Genomic DNA, 13,987 nt, shown 5'->3' on the forward strand with positions numbered 1-13,987 from the left:
TAAAGCTTAAAATATTAACTCCACTTACCATTCTCCTACCTTTTGTGTTATTGTCACATATTAAAATTGTGTATAAAATATATTCAAGCATATGTGTATGTGTATATATAAAATTTATTTCCACAGATGTGTTTTATTGAATACTCAATATTTATTTAGATTTTTCCAAGTATTTACCCTTTCTCTTCCTCTTCATTTATTTCTACATTGGTGTTCTTCTGCCAGCGATCATCTTCCCTTTACCTAAAGAACTTCCTTTAGTATTTCTCTAATGTCACTGTGCTAGTGACATACTATTTCACTTTCAGGAAGGGTAATCTAGAAACATTTTTATTTTCTCTTAAATACTGGCTTTCTTGGTAGCCCTGAGCTAATTTACTTTGGTCTTCTCAACCCAGTGAGGCAGCACTTCTCGATTCCCATTTTCTGATCTGCCCATACTCTTTTCTCTAAAAATTGGCCAGGGTAATTTGGAGAGGGAAAAAGAAAACAGATATAAGGGTTTTCTCAATAGATTTTCTTTCTCTTCAATATCTTGATGGATTGAATCCTGTCTGCTGTAATTGCTCTTTGATGAATATAAACAGTTGGGGTTTTTTCTCTTTTATCTAGCTTTTATAGTTCCTTTAAATAAGAGGTTGAGTCTAAATCAAGCTTCTTTGTCATAATTAGAAGTAGAACCCAGAAGTTCTTGTTTGTTTTTAATAAAACATATGGATTAAAAAGGAAGTCTCCTGTCTTGCATATGGTGACCTTTTAGAGGTTTTCCCACAGATCCTATAAAGCCTGTTGAGTTTCATTTCTGTAGATTAAATGGCAAAAATTCTTCAGCTCATGTGACATAATCTCCTGGCCCCTCACCATTCTGGTTCCCCATTTTTAAGTGGAGAGCGTAAAGATTTTGACTCCTGGTTTTAGAGTCAAAAAAGGTTACTTTTAAATCCTAGGGCTGTCTCATTAATTATTTGACCATGAACAAGTTAATTTGAGCCTTTGATATTTCATTTGCAAGATAGAGAATATTACCCAAATTGCAGAGTCCTTGTGAATTAAAAGGACACCTGGATAATGGTAGGCACTCAATAAAAGGTGGCTGCTGCAGTTGTTTTCATAGTTGTATACGTACTGTCGCCTTGAGAGGGCATATACGTGGGGTAAATCCTTCATGTTACAAATTTGTGAGATCTTTTGTGTATCTGTTTTTTACATGGGCCTGGTTTAGTTACCCAATTCCATAAAAACTGTATGATCATCTTCAAAGAAGGTATATATATATATATGAAGATACGTTGTGCCTCCTCCTTAGTACCTCCTTTATCTTGGCTGAACTGACACAAGTGGGATCAAAGATGTTTCTGAAATAATTTAATTTAACTGCAGGACACCATTTAAACAGTAAAGTGTTCTCCCTTCCTTTCCAGAATGATTCTTTATCAGGATTTCACTTGGCCTCCCTCTATTTTACAACAGAAAATTAATCAATGCTTTGGATGCAATCTTAAGCCAAGGTCAGCTGCAGCTTCTATGCACTTGTTTGGAATGCCTATTTTCTTCTACTCATTTCTGACCCTTCAGAATCCCGTTATCCGTGCCTGTACATTTTTGGTAACTGATTGTCATTACATTGTAAGGATGCTGCCTGGATGTTGGCTCCTCATCCAGAGATGTCAGCCAGCTGAAACATACCAATAGAAAACAAAGGACATTCCTGACTTGGGGAAAAATGGAGCAGGAGAAATTTACATGTGTTTGACATTTATATTCTTTTGAGTAGCTTTTCCTCTGAAAATCCCCTGAACTTACTACTTCAAGCAGAAGAATGGAATCTAAATGCAAGAGAGAAAAGAAAGCCCACTTTGAAGATAGAGAGTAGGATAAAGAATTAGAGGTCTTCAAATTTCTGGTTATAGAAAAGGACAGAATTATAAAATTAACAAGGTTGTAACAATGTTCGTCTTTGATGTGTTGGGGAATAATTCTATAAAGTCACAATACATCTATAGGCTTATTATACTAGTGCTTCCTAATAGCCTTTCTCTGCCTCCTTTGCACCAGAGAGCTAGCACAGGTGTTTTTTGCATTATTGATCACATGTAAATGGAATGCCTTGAAGGAATGTTACTTTACATATGGCGGTCTCTGGGTTGGAACATTAGAGGTTTATTTGTATGCTGAGCTTCTGATCTCAAATGGTAGAATTTCACATCAAGAGTGTCTGATAAGTCCAAGTGATTAAACTCCAGAGGTAGCACTAGTGCCCTGCTCTCAAACTTTATTTTTTTTTCTAACAAACACAGAGCTGATCAGTTGGTGCCTGCTCTGGGGAGTAAGATGAGCAGAAACTAATTTTCTAATAAAAAGTTGGCAAGAGGGGATGATCCTTTTTCATTATTAATACATTGCACACAACTTGGAGTACCAGAGGTTACCTCCCTAGGTGTGAAACCACTGATACCTTCTTCCATTACCTAAGACACTCAATACCTAAGAACTCAATACTTAGATTGATGCTGTCTGTGTAGTTAGGGCATTTAGCTTCTACCTTTTTAAGCAATCAAAACCTTTTTTTTCCACATAAGTTTTCTTCGAGAGCCCAATACGTAAAATATAATTTTTAAAAATGAGATTCTGGTTGATGCAAGATATAACTTGAAGTCTGTCCTTTGTCCTCCCTGTCACCATGATGAAGTGATGAAGTCCCTGCTGCATTTCACCAGAACCCCAGGGGCTCCAAGAAACAGTTGCATTATCAGAAGAGGATTGCATTGGCTAGACATGACTTCTAGAGGTCAATTTATGTAACATTGTTATCAGGAGACACTTTTCCTGTTGTCTGTCTTTTCACAAAGTTTATTTATTTTTATCAGAGAGATTTTTTTAAAAAGATTATTTATTTATTTATTTATTTATTTATTTATTTATTTATTTATTTATTTATTTATTTGACAGAGATAGAGACAGCCAGCGAGAGAGGGAACACAAGCAGGGGGAGCGGGAGAGGAAGAAGCAGGCTCATAGCAGAGGAGCCTGATGTGGGGCTCGATCCCATAACACCGGGATCACGCCCTGAGCCGAAGGCAGATGCTTAACCGCTGTGCCACCCAGACGCCCCTATCAGATTTGATCATTTTTGAATTTTTTATTTCCATTATCATATAGCCCCAGAACATTTTAAGAGTGTGGAAGAGATTGCTAGGGATCGAGTGAATATTTTTCTATTTTCTCATCTACACAAGTAGCGTAGTGTGACGTCTCTCTTAATCTATCCACTCCTACGCAGGCATCACTACAGGGCATATCTGGTCTCTTCTGAATTTCTGTGAATTTTAATCTGGGTTTCATGCAATACAAAAGATACGGCTGACTAGTATAAAGTCTGTGTTTACAAAGAGAGGTGAAAAGCTTTGTCTCTGCTTATGGAATGTATGGCACATTGGTACAGGGCTGCAAGGAAGATGAAGACCCCTCGAGAACCACAAAATTATGCACGTATCTGGAATTTGAGAGTGATCATTAGATGTGGGCCTAATGAACCGTAGTCAGGAGTTTTTGAGTTTGAAATGACTCTGACATTGGCGTCAGCAAAAGGAATGTTTTGGTCCACATCACTGAAAAGTCTGGGAGTAGGACAATCTTCAAGGTTCACGTAATATCATCCAATTTCTGTCACCCTTGCTTTCTGTGTGATTTTTTTCCTGTGCTAGCCTCAATTTTTTCCTTCTTCACATTGGATTCCTCCAGGCATAAGAGATTGCTACAAGAGTTTTAGGCTTAAACCAACCCCTTTTAGCAACTGCAAGTCGGGAGAGAGTTTCTTTTACTAGCATCAGATTACAAAATCCTAGGGAAGGGTTTTCTTGGCCAATTTGGGTCCTATTCCTGTCTGTGCACCTATCAGTGGTCAGGAAGCATGAAGGTATTATTTTTAGTCCTGTATCCCTATCAGAATATTCTTAGCATTTACCTTAATTCCCCCAAGACTCTGGTCAGCTGAGTCCTTTCTGGCTGAATGGTACTTTACTATGTTACTTCTCTGAAGTAATAGTTGTATTTTTGTGGAACCTACCAGAGCTTTCACCCAAAGATTTTGGCAATAAAGACATGGTGGCTACTTGGGATGGGTGTTGCTCTACCAGGAAGAATAGGAAGCAGAAATCAAAGCAAAACCACACAAGAAGCCTGAATGGAACGAAACAACAAATAGAGTCTTCTCAACTCAATAACCTAGAGCCTGTGGACACTGCCCTTCCTGTGCTCATGGCAGACACTAGTAATCAAGTATACTGCTATTTCTGGTAAGCCCAGACCTGGTCTCAACATCTTCTCTAGGAGCTCAATATTGTTAAGCAAAGTAAGCTCGTTAAGCATCCCTGACATAAACCCAAAGTCTGCATACTTCACATTCAGAAACTTAGGGGCGGGGCGCCTGGGTGGCACAGCGGTTAAGTGTCTGCCTTCAGCTCAGGGCGTGATCCCGGCCTTGTGGGATGGAGCCCCACGTCAGGCTCCTCCGCTATGAGCCTGCTTCTTCCTCTCCCACTCCCCCTGCCTGTGTTCCCTCTCTCGCTGGCTGTCTCTATCTCTATCGAATAAATAAATAAAATCTTTAAAAAAAACAACTTAGGGGCATATCAAAAGTTCTAAAAAGGTGAATTAAATTTCCGGGGGGGCGGCGTCCGTGTGTTGGAATCAGAGGACAGTGCTCTAGTTGTTTTGTCTCATTTAAAAGAGTTAGGCAGTTGATTATTGGAAGACGCTTAAGATGATGAGACAATAAAGAAGCTTTGGGTGTTTTTTGTTGTTTTTTGTTTTTCGTTTTCTGTTACCTTTCATCTAAAACCTATTCTTACAATACTGTTACTTGATGCCAGGCAACTCTTCATTGATGTTGAGGAAGAAGCCATCTACCCTCCGCACAGCTCGCTGTCCACATTAGCATAATTCTACTGTTCTACTGTCTTCATCAATATAACTTTACTCTTTCAGAAAATGCTTGTCCAAGAAGATGCATATAAAATTTTATGTTGCATTCTGAAGACCCATCAACTCTCCAATAGAAAAAATATATTAGACAAGTTTCTACTGTAAGACCCTTTGAATAAATTCAAAATTCTCACTATACTGTGTCCACCAATCCCAAACTACTGTATCATGATTCTTATCCAATCCTAACCAAGCTCCCCACATGGAAAGACGTGCTTAAAAGTAGACCTCAGGTGACATAAATGTTCCCACATTGCCCTTCCCAATTTGTGTGGGTATGGGGACTCTTTCAAGGTAGTGCTCTTTCTTCCCCCAGTAAAAAGAAACTCAGTTTTGTCTTAGGTCGTTCGGGTGATATTTTGGGAGGGCCACCATATGACAATGTCAGCGGCTACTGAGCTGTATAAATTTAAGTTCAGGTGACTTCAGCCAACATTTATTGGATGACTTGTATGTGTGATCACCTGGCACTTTAGTGAAAGGGGCTCGAAAGATGAGTCAGAGAGGCATTTCCTGTTCTCTAAATCCTCACAAACTAATGGAGGCATACAAAGCAGTAAGTGCCATCATAAAGTAATATTTTCAACATAGTTTTGAGAAAAAGAATTAACTAGGATATCTCAGAAAGCTTCTTGGAAGGTGGTATTGTTTGAATTTTGTGGTAAAACACGGCTAATGTGTCAAAAGGGGAATGGGTGTGAGGGAGAGCAACTACACTGACGAAATGGCACGAGCCAAGGGCAAAGAAGTGGAAAAGGTCCAAGTATGTCCCCGAAACTCAAGTAGACACAGGAAGCTGGTATGACGAGTAAGAAACGAGACTAGAAAGTTGGATACAGATGAAAGCGTGACGCGCTTGGAATGCGAGTCCAGACTGTATTCGGTATACGACGAGTATATAGATTCTGGAGCTCCTTCTCCTTCCTCACTCTCCCCTCCCCCTCCCTCCATGTCCTTCTCTCAGGTTTTCTGCCTCTGTCCCTCGTTCTCTCCCATTCCTTCACCTTCACTACTTACAACCTTTTCTCTATCCGACCACCTCCGTTTCCCTGAGCCGAATCTCCTCTTACTAGCTCGCCCATCTTGCCACACTCTGCTCTTGTTCAGTTTCTCCACATCTTACTCTCTAGGGATGGCGGTGCTATTAGATGTCTTACTCCCTGTTGTCCCCTGTCCCCTTGCTTCTTGCCTGAGACCCTTGGCCCTGCCCCAGGACCCCCTGCTTCTCTTGCCCTTACTCCTGGTTTCCCGTAATCACTCGCCTTCTCTATGTGTGTTGGCTTTGTTCTTTCCTACTACAGCTAGTCTTTCTCTGCAAGGCTGGGAAGATGGCACCTTATTTCTGGGTACATGACCCAAAGGCAAGAACTTTTTTTTTTCCCTTCCCCTTCAGCTTCAAATTGAACAATCCCATGGAAGGGCTCTGGTTGGCCAGTATTGGCTTGTATGTCTACCCGTGTCTGGATCTATCATGCCGGTCTGGGGTATGGGCACTGATAGTAGCGTGGTTTCCTTTCCATGCGGGAGCCTGTGGCTGGCAGCCCTTTCCAAAGCACAGAAAAATAGGCGCCAATATTGGACAAAAGAGAAACAATTGATGTTCACTTTGTGATTATTATAGTTCCATTTTACACATGAGGAAACTGAGATCCAAGATATTAAATGAGTTTCAGAGTCATAACCACCCCAATCTGAACTGACTTCAAACCCATTTCTTGATCTCTGTGTGATGCCCTGTTTCTTAACCAATTTCAAGTGATGGGTCTGTTTGTGTCTCTATGCAAATGTAACCAGGGAAATTGGAGAGCATTTTAATCGTGCTAGCAGATCTATTCTGCCCCCCTCCCCCACCCCGTCCTTCCTCTTCCTTCCACTTGCTTACTTTCTTACTTTCTTTTTTTCTATGTTCCTTAGAGAACAGTTGAGGAGAGGGAATAAACTCTTACCTAATTAGATTCTTCAGTTTACATATTCTTTTTTTAAAGAATAACATTCGAACATTTATAAGTGCTGCATTTCTTAATACTGAAGTATCCACCTTCCAGGATGCCAGAGTCTAGCTGGGAAGCTTGGTGAGAGATTCTGTGAAGATCAGACAAGAAAATGATTCTCTTTAATGCAATAGAGAGTGATGCCACAGGCTGTGCATTCTAATGTCTAGGTAAATAAGCAGCATATCATGTTTTTTTATCAAGATTAAAACTTGAAGCAGACACAGCATGTGTCTCAGAACAGAAGAGAAAATACCTGTTTACGTCTAAGACCTCGAGAAAAGCGCCTTTGGTAAACTATAATTTCTTTTTACGTTAGAGAAGAGGTATATTGCTGTTCTTCATTTTAAAGAGTGTTTAATGGATTTATTTCTAAATATAAAAGGAGTCAATGCACATTTGAAAAAGTTTGGGCAAGTATAAAACACTGAATTAGAAGGGAAAAAACACTAAGTTTGAGGGATTTTTCTAGACCATTTTTTTTATTAGAGTGTTTACATGGTTCAAAATATGCTACTGTTTTAATTTTGCATCCTCTGCTTTTCAATTAATTTTATATATAAAATTGTAAGATTTGTTAGTGTGTCATGTCATTCACATTCTTAGAAAACATCGTTAATTATCGTGTAGAGTATCGTATTACAGTTGTACCATGATAACTTAATTGATTATTTCTATGATGCTGGACCTTGATGTGGTTTCTAGGCTTTTCTCAACATCTTAAGGACTAAATCTGGTACATTTGCTCTTTGAGTTACTGTCTCCACCCCCCCTTTTATGATATGAATGGATAATGGACACAAAGCTTATAATGCAGCCCTATAAGGAATATTTCTAAAATGTTACATCAATTTAATTCGAACTCCAGGACCATGTTCTTCTAAGGCTGACAGGAATGGGCAACTTGAGAATCGAGACATTCTTGACATAGGGAAACTTTGGTTTAAAAAATTTTTATGAAACATTGTGAACTTTTCTTTAAAGGTCAGGAGCTTATGTAACAAACACCCATTCAGATTTACCAAACCTTAGCATTTTCTTATATCTGCTTTAGTTATTTGGTTTGTTTGTTTAAGAAATCAAACCATACAAATACAGTCTGAACTCACTTTTTACCCCTTCCCAAAAGTAACTACAATCCTCAAGTTGGTAAGAATTCTTCCTGTCCATCTACTCGTATTTTTTTTACCTCTTTTTTCCAGATATGCAGGTATTAAAAAATGATAAATAGTATTCTTTTGTGTATTTAAAGTTTTTATTTCAGTATTGTCATGTTGTATATATCATCCTTTTTTTTTTTGTACCTCACATTATATTTTGGGATGTTTGAGGGTCTGTCGTTTAACTACTGTGTAATGTCTTCATTGTATTAAAAAAAAACCCTGTAATTTATTTATCTATTAGCTTATTGATGGGATGCTGTTCTTCTCTTTTGTGTTTCTGTGACAAACCAATGCTTAATCACTGTGCATGTCTCATTTTGATGTGTGCACTTTTGTCTTGGGTACATACCTATAAGTGGATTTGCTGTGTTCAAGGACAGGCATCCTTGAGCCCTTGCTGTCTGCAGCCAGACCACTTCCCCAAGGGATAGCAGCACATACTTCCCACTGCCTGTGTATGACAACTACCATTTTTTTCTCATCCTTGTTCACACTTCTTATTGTCAGATTTTCTATGGCCAGCCAATCTGAGCAGTATGCTATGCTATTTATTTGAAAATTTAGTTTATATTTCCTTTTTACTGGTATTACTGTTGTCGTGAAGAATCTTGCCCTCAACCTTTTTTTCCTTTCGGTCGTATAGTGTGTCATTTACTTTTTAACTTCTAGGTGTTCAAAAATTCTTGATGCCAGTTCTTTCTTGAGTCAATACTTCTTAGTATCTACTTTTTTGTTTGAGTCTGTGTCTTGTCTTTTTAATTTATTTATGGAATTATTTGTTGTGTAGAAGTTTTAATTTTTAAGCTAGTAAAATTTGTAAGTTTCTTATTGTTAACATTAAGGCATACTTTTTATTCTGTTTAAAGGAGAGCATATTCCTATAGTTCCTGCTAAGTATTTTAAGGTTTGTTGCTCCCATTTAGATTTTCATCTATTGAAAGTATATTTCAGGGGCACCCGGATGGCTCAGTCAGTTAAGCATCTGCCTTCAGCTCAGGTCACGATCACGGGATTCCTGGATCTAGCCCTGCATTGGGTGGGGCTCCCTGCTCTGCGGGGAGTCTGCTTCTCCCTTCCCCTCTGCCTCTCCCCCTGGCTTGTGCTCTCTCTCTCAAAAAAAGGAATAAAATCTTAAAAAGAAAAAAAAAGTATATTACATCAACTTTCTAAGGCATAAATTTTATTTAATATTTTAATACAGGAAACAATGTTCCCAATATCATTTGTTGAATACTGGAACACCATCGTTTCCTACCACTTTGAAATGCCGCTTCCGTCATACATCAATTTTCCATATACATATGCATTGGCTTGTGGGCAAAATAAAATTCTGTTCCACTGGTCTATTTTTCTGACTCTGCTTCCCTAAAGCACTATTTTAATCACTGTAGCTTTGTGGTAACTCTTGTTATCTGGTGGGTAGACTTCTCCTACCTTATTATTCTTCAAAATTGTTTCAGATATTCTTTTTTTTTTTTTAAAGATTTTATTTATTTATTCGACAGAGAGATAGAGGCAGCCAGTGAGAGAGAGAACACAAGCAGGGGGAGTGGGAGAGGAAGAAGCAGACTCATAGCAGAAGAGCCTGACGTGGGGCTCGATCCCATAACGCCAGGATCACGCCCTGAGCTGAAGGCAGACGCTTAACCGCTGTGCCACTCAGGCGCCCCTGTTTCAGATATTCTTGGCCCATTAATCTTCTCTATATTTTAGTATCAGCTTGTCAAGTTCCATGAGAACTCCAGGATTTTTATCAAAATTATATTAAGAAATAATAGATTACTTTGGGGAAAATAGACATTTTTGTGATATTGAATCAGCCCATGTAAAGGCATAGAATATCCCTCCGTTTATTCAAGATTCTTATGTTCTACAATAACATTTGGTAATTTCCTTTAGATAGAACTTATGTGTTTTCAAAGTTAGGTTCCTATCTAAGTACTTCACAAATTCTGTCACTAGGTTAAATGGGATCGTTCATCCTATTATCTTTTTTAATTGTCCTTTACTTATGTGCAGGACACTATTCATGTTATCTTCTAATCGTGTGTCCAGGAAGTTTGCTGTACTCTTTATTAACTTTATCGCAAAGGGCTGTGGAATTTTAAAATTACCTATAAATTACTTTTCTGAATCTACCAAATGATCCAATGTGTGTTCTCTCTCTCTTTTTCAGTTAGTGTGATGAATTACAAGGATATCTTTTTAAAATTTAAAACATTTTTGCATACCTGGAATCAACTCTATTTGATCCTGGTGTATTTGCTTTTGGTTGTATCACTAGAATCAATTTGCATTTGTTTACTGTGGTGCAATTTATATAATGTGGGATTCACCATTTTAACCACTTCAAAATATAAAATTCAGCAGCATTTAGTACACTCGCAGTGCGGTGCCACCATCAGCACTGTCTAGTTCTAGAACATTTTTATCACCACAAAAGGAAACCCTGTGCCCATTAAGCAACCACTTCCCATTCCCTCTTTTCTCTAGGCCCTGGCAACCATTAGACTGTTTTCTTTCTCCATGGATTTGTCCATCTGAACATTTCATATAAGTGAGATCATACAATATGTGGTCCTTCGTATCTAACTTCTTTCACTGAGCAAGATTCATCCACATTGCAGCACGTACAAGCACCTTTTATGGCTGTGTAATACTCCATCACCTGCATACACCACATTTTGTTTCTCCATTCATGAGTTGATGGACACTTGGGTTGTTTCCATCTTTTGGCTATTGTGAATAGTGCTGCTATGAATTTTTTGTGTGCAAGTTCTATTTGAGCACCTGTCTTTAATTCTGTTGGGTATATACGTAGGAGTAGAATTGCATGGCTATATGGTAATTATATATTTAAAGTATCGAGGGAATCACTGAACAGTTTTCCACAGTGGCTGCACCATTTTACATTCCCGTGAGCAGCAGAAGAAGGTAGAAATTTCTCCTCATCTCTACCAGCACCTGTTCCTTTCTATTTCTTTGGGTATAGCCATTCTTGTGGCTATGAAGTGATATCTCTTTGTGCTTTTTATTTGCATATCCCTAATGACTGTGATATTGAGCATCTTTTCATGTGGTTCTCGGCCATTTGATTATCTTCTTTGGAGAAATGTCTATTCAAGTATTTACCCAGTTTTAAATTGGGTTGGTGGCTTGTTCTTTTTGAGCTGTTTTTTTTTTTTTTTAATATATATTCTGGATACTAGGTTTTTATTAGATATATGATTTAAAAATATTTTTTTCAATTTTTAGGGTTGTGTTATCACTTTTTAAAAAGATTTATTTATTAGAGAGAGACCATGAGCAGGGAGAGGGGCAAAGGGAGAGGGAGAGAAATCCTCAAGCAGGCTCCCCACTGAGTGTGGAGCCCAAGGCCGGCTGGATCCCAGAGCCCCAAGATCATGACCTGAGCTGAAATCAAGAGTCAGACGCTTAACTGACCAAGCCACCCAGATGCCACATGATCACTTTCTTGAGAGTGTCCTTTGCATAACTTTTTTATTGTGATAAAGCTCAATTTGTCTATTTCTCTTTTGTTGCTTGTGCTTTTGGTGCCATGGAATTACAAATACTTTGCTAAGAATTTCTGCATCCATCATCATGAGAGATGAAAATAGTTGGGAAACAAAGTTGTGCTGGCATCATAAAAAAAATAGCAGCTACCTTTACTATTTTCTAGAAAGTTTTGTGAAAGATTGGAATTATTTCTTCCTTAGATGTTTAAAAGAATTCAGCGGTGAGCACCTCTGAGCCTTGGGTGTTCTTGGTGGGAAGTACTCAATAATGGATTCAATTTCTTTAAGCAGTATTGAATTATTCAGAATTTCTGTTTCCTTCTGTCAGCTTTGGTAAACTGCATTTTTGAAGCATTTTCCATTTCATCCGGATAGTCAATTTATTGGCATAATATCATCATATCCTCTTGTTAATGTTTTCATCTTTGTAGATTCTGTAGCAATGACCTCATTTGACTTTAAATATTGTTCATTTGTGTTTTCTCTTAATTTTGTAAATTAATTTATTAATCTGTTCATATTAATATTTTCATAAGAACAATTTTCCTGATTTTTTTCTATGCATGTTTGTATTCTGTTTCGCTGATTTCTGGTTTTCTCATGTGTGATTTGCTGTTCTAGCTTTCTTGTGGTAGATGCTTAGGCGTTTAGAGTTCAGGCTTTTTTCTTTTCCAATATCTGAACATAAGGTTACAAATCTCCATATGAATACGCTTTTCGCTGCATCCAGTCACCCTCAAACTTTTAAAATCACAGCTTTATTGAGAGATAATTCACACACCGTAAAATCTGCTTTTTGAAGTGTACAATCTAGTAGTTTAGTCTGGTCATAGAGTTGTGCCACAATCACCACCATCTAATTCCAGAACATTTTCATTAGTCCAGTTTCATTACAGAGAAACAGTTTCATTATCGAGAAACTCCCATATACTTTAGCAGTCACTCTCCATTCTCCCCTTTCCCAGGCCCTGTGAATCACCAATCTGCTCTCTGCTTCTATGGATTTGCCTGTTCTGGACATTTCATATACATGGAATCATGTGATATGTGACCTGTTGTGTCTGGCTTTTTTCATTTCACAGAATTTTTTTCAAGGTGCATCTGTGTTGTAGCACACACAGGAAACATTCCTTTTTATTGCCAAATAATATTCCAGTATAGTATGAATATATACCACCTTAATTTTACCTATTGACCAGTTGATGGACAATTGGTTTGATTCTACTTTTTATCTATTAGAATAATGTTGCTGTGAATACTTGGGTAACAGTTGTAGTGAAGGCATATATTTTTGTTTCTCTTGGGCATTCACTTTCCATTACAATGGCAAGGTCATATGGTAACTCTGTTTAATAGTTTGAGAGACTGCCAAAGTACTTTCCAAAGTGCCATTCCAGCAGCCATGCCGTGAAGGTTCTAATTTCTCCACATCTTCACCAGCACTCACTATTGTCTATTATAGCCATTCTCTTGGGTTTAAAAAGGTATCTCAAGGGGCGCCTGGGTGGCACAGCGGTTAAGCGTCTGCCTTCGGCTCAGGGCGTGATCTCGGCGTTATGGGATCGAGCCCCACATCAGGCTCTTCGGCTATGAGCCTGCTTCTTCCTCTCCCACTCCCCTGCTTGTGTTCCCTCTCTCGCTGGCTGTCTCTATCTCTGTCAAATAAATAAATAAAATCTTTAAAAAAATAAAAAAAAATAAAAAAAAATAAAAAGGTATCTCATTGTGGTTTTAATTTACATTTCCCTAATGACTCATGATATTGAACATCTTTCAGGGCTTCTGGGTCCTTTTTATATCTCGATCAGAAAAATGTTTATTTGAAACCTTTAGTCATTTTGTAACTGGGTAAGCCACTCGTTGTTCCTTTTTTCCTACCTTCCTACATGCCTTCTTCCTCCTAAGGTAACTTTCCTTCATCATTTGGTAGTTTTCCCAGGGAGGTCTTCTAGAGGGTTTCCCATGGTTTTAGTCATTATGTGTATAAAATTTTGTGTTAATGCTTGTCCTGCCCTATCTCTAACGGCACTTTAACTTGAAAACAAGTTTATCTTGATAATTATGGTCAACCAGCACTCCAAGTGATACCAGCTGAAGATGTTTATCATTGTTATCCCCTGGTGCATTCTAATACTTTTTTCACTTATCAGATAGTTTTTTTCTCTTTATACATAATTTCTGCAGTTTTATTTAAAAAATGTCTGCATATGAATTTATTTTCATCTTCCTCAGTACTCTGCATGTTAAGGAGGCACGTATTGCACGGTGCAATGGGCGTTATATGCAACTAATGAATAACGGAACTTTATTTTTTTTTTTTTTTTTTTTTTTT

The 13,987-nt window shown here is 38.0% G+C and overlaps 1 long non-coding RNA gene across 4 annotated transcripts in view; it reads left to right on the forward strand.

Moving 5' to 3' along the window:
* The first annotated feature begins 6,909 nt into the window (after positions 1 to 6,909).
* Positions 6,910 to 13,987, forward strand: part of LOC117801573 — a 98,193-nt gene continuing 91,115 nt past the window's right edge. For 3 of the 4 annotated variants that reach the window (XR_004624257.1, XR_004624259.1, XR_004624258.1), the window contains exon 1: positions 6,910 to 7,266. This is a non-coding gene — a long non-coding RNA (uncharacterized LOC117801573). The remainder of the gene's footprint in view (positions 7,267 to 13,987) is intronic. The other variant, XR_004624260.1, reaches the window with a different exon arrangement.

This window comes from Ailuropoda melanoleuca, chromosome 3, assembly GCF_002007445.2.
Source record: "Ailuropoda melanoleuca isolate Jingjing chromosome 3, ASM200744v2, whole genome shotgun sequence".
NCBI lineage: Eukaryota > Metazoa > Chordata > Mammalia > Carnivora > Ursidae > Ailuropoda > Ailuropoda melanoleuca.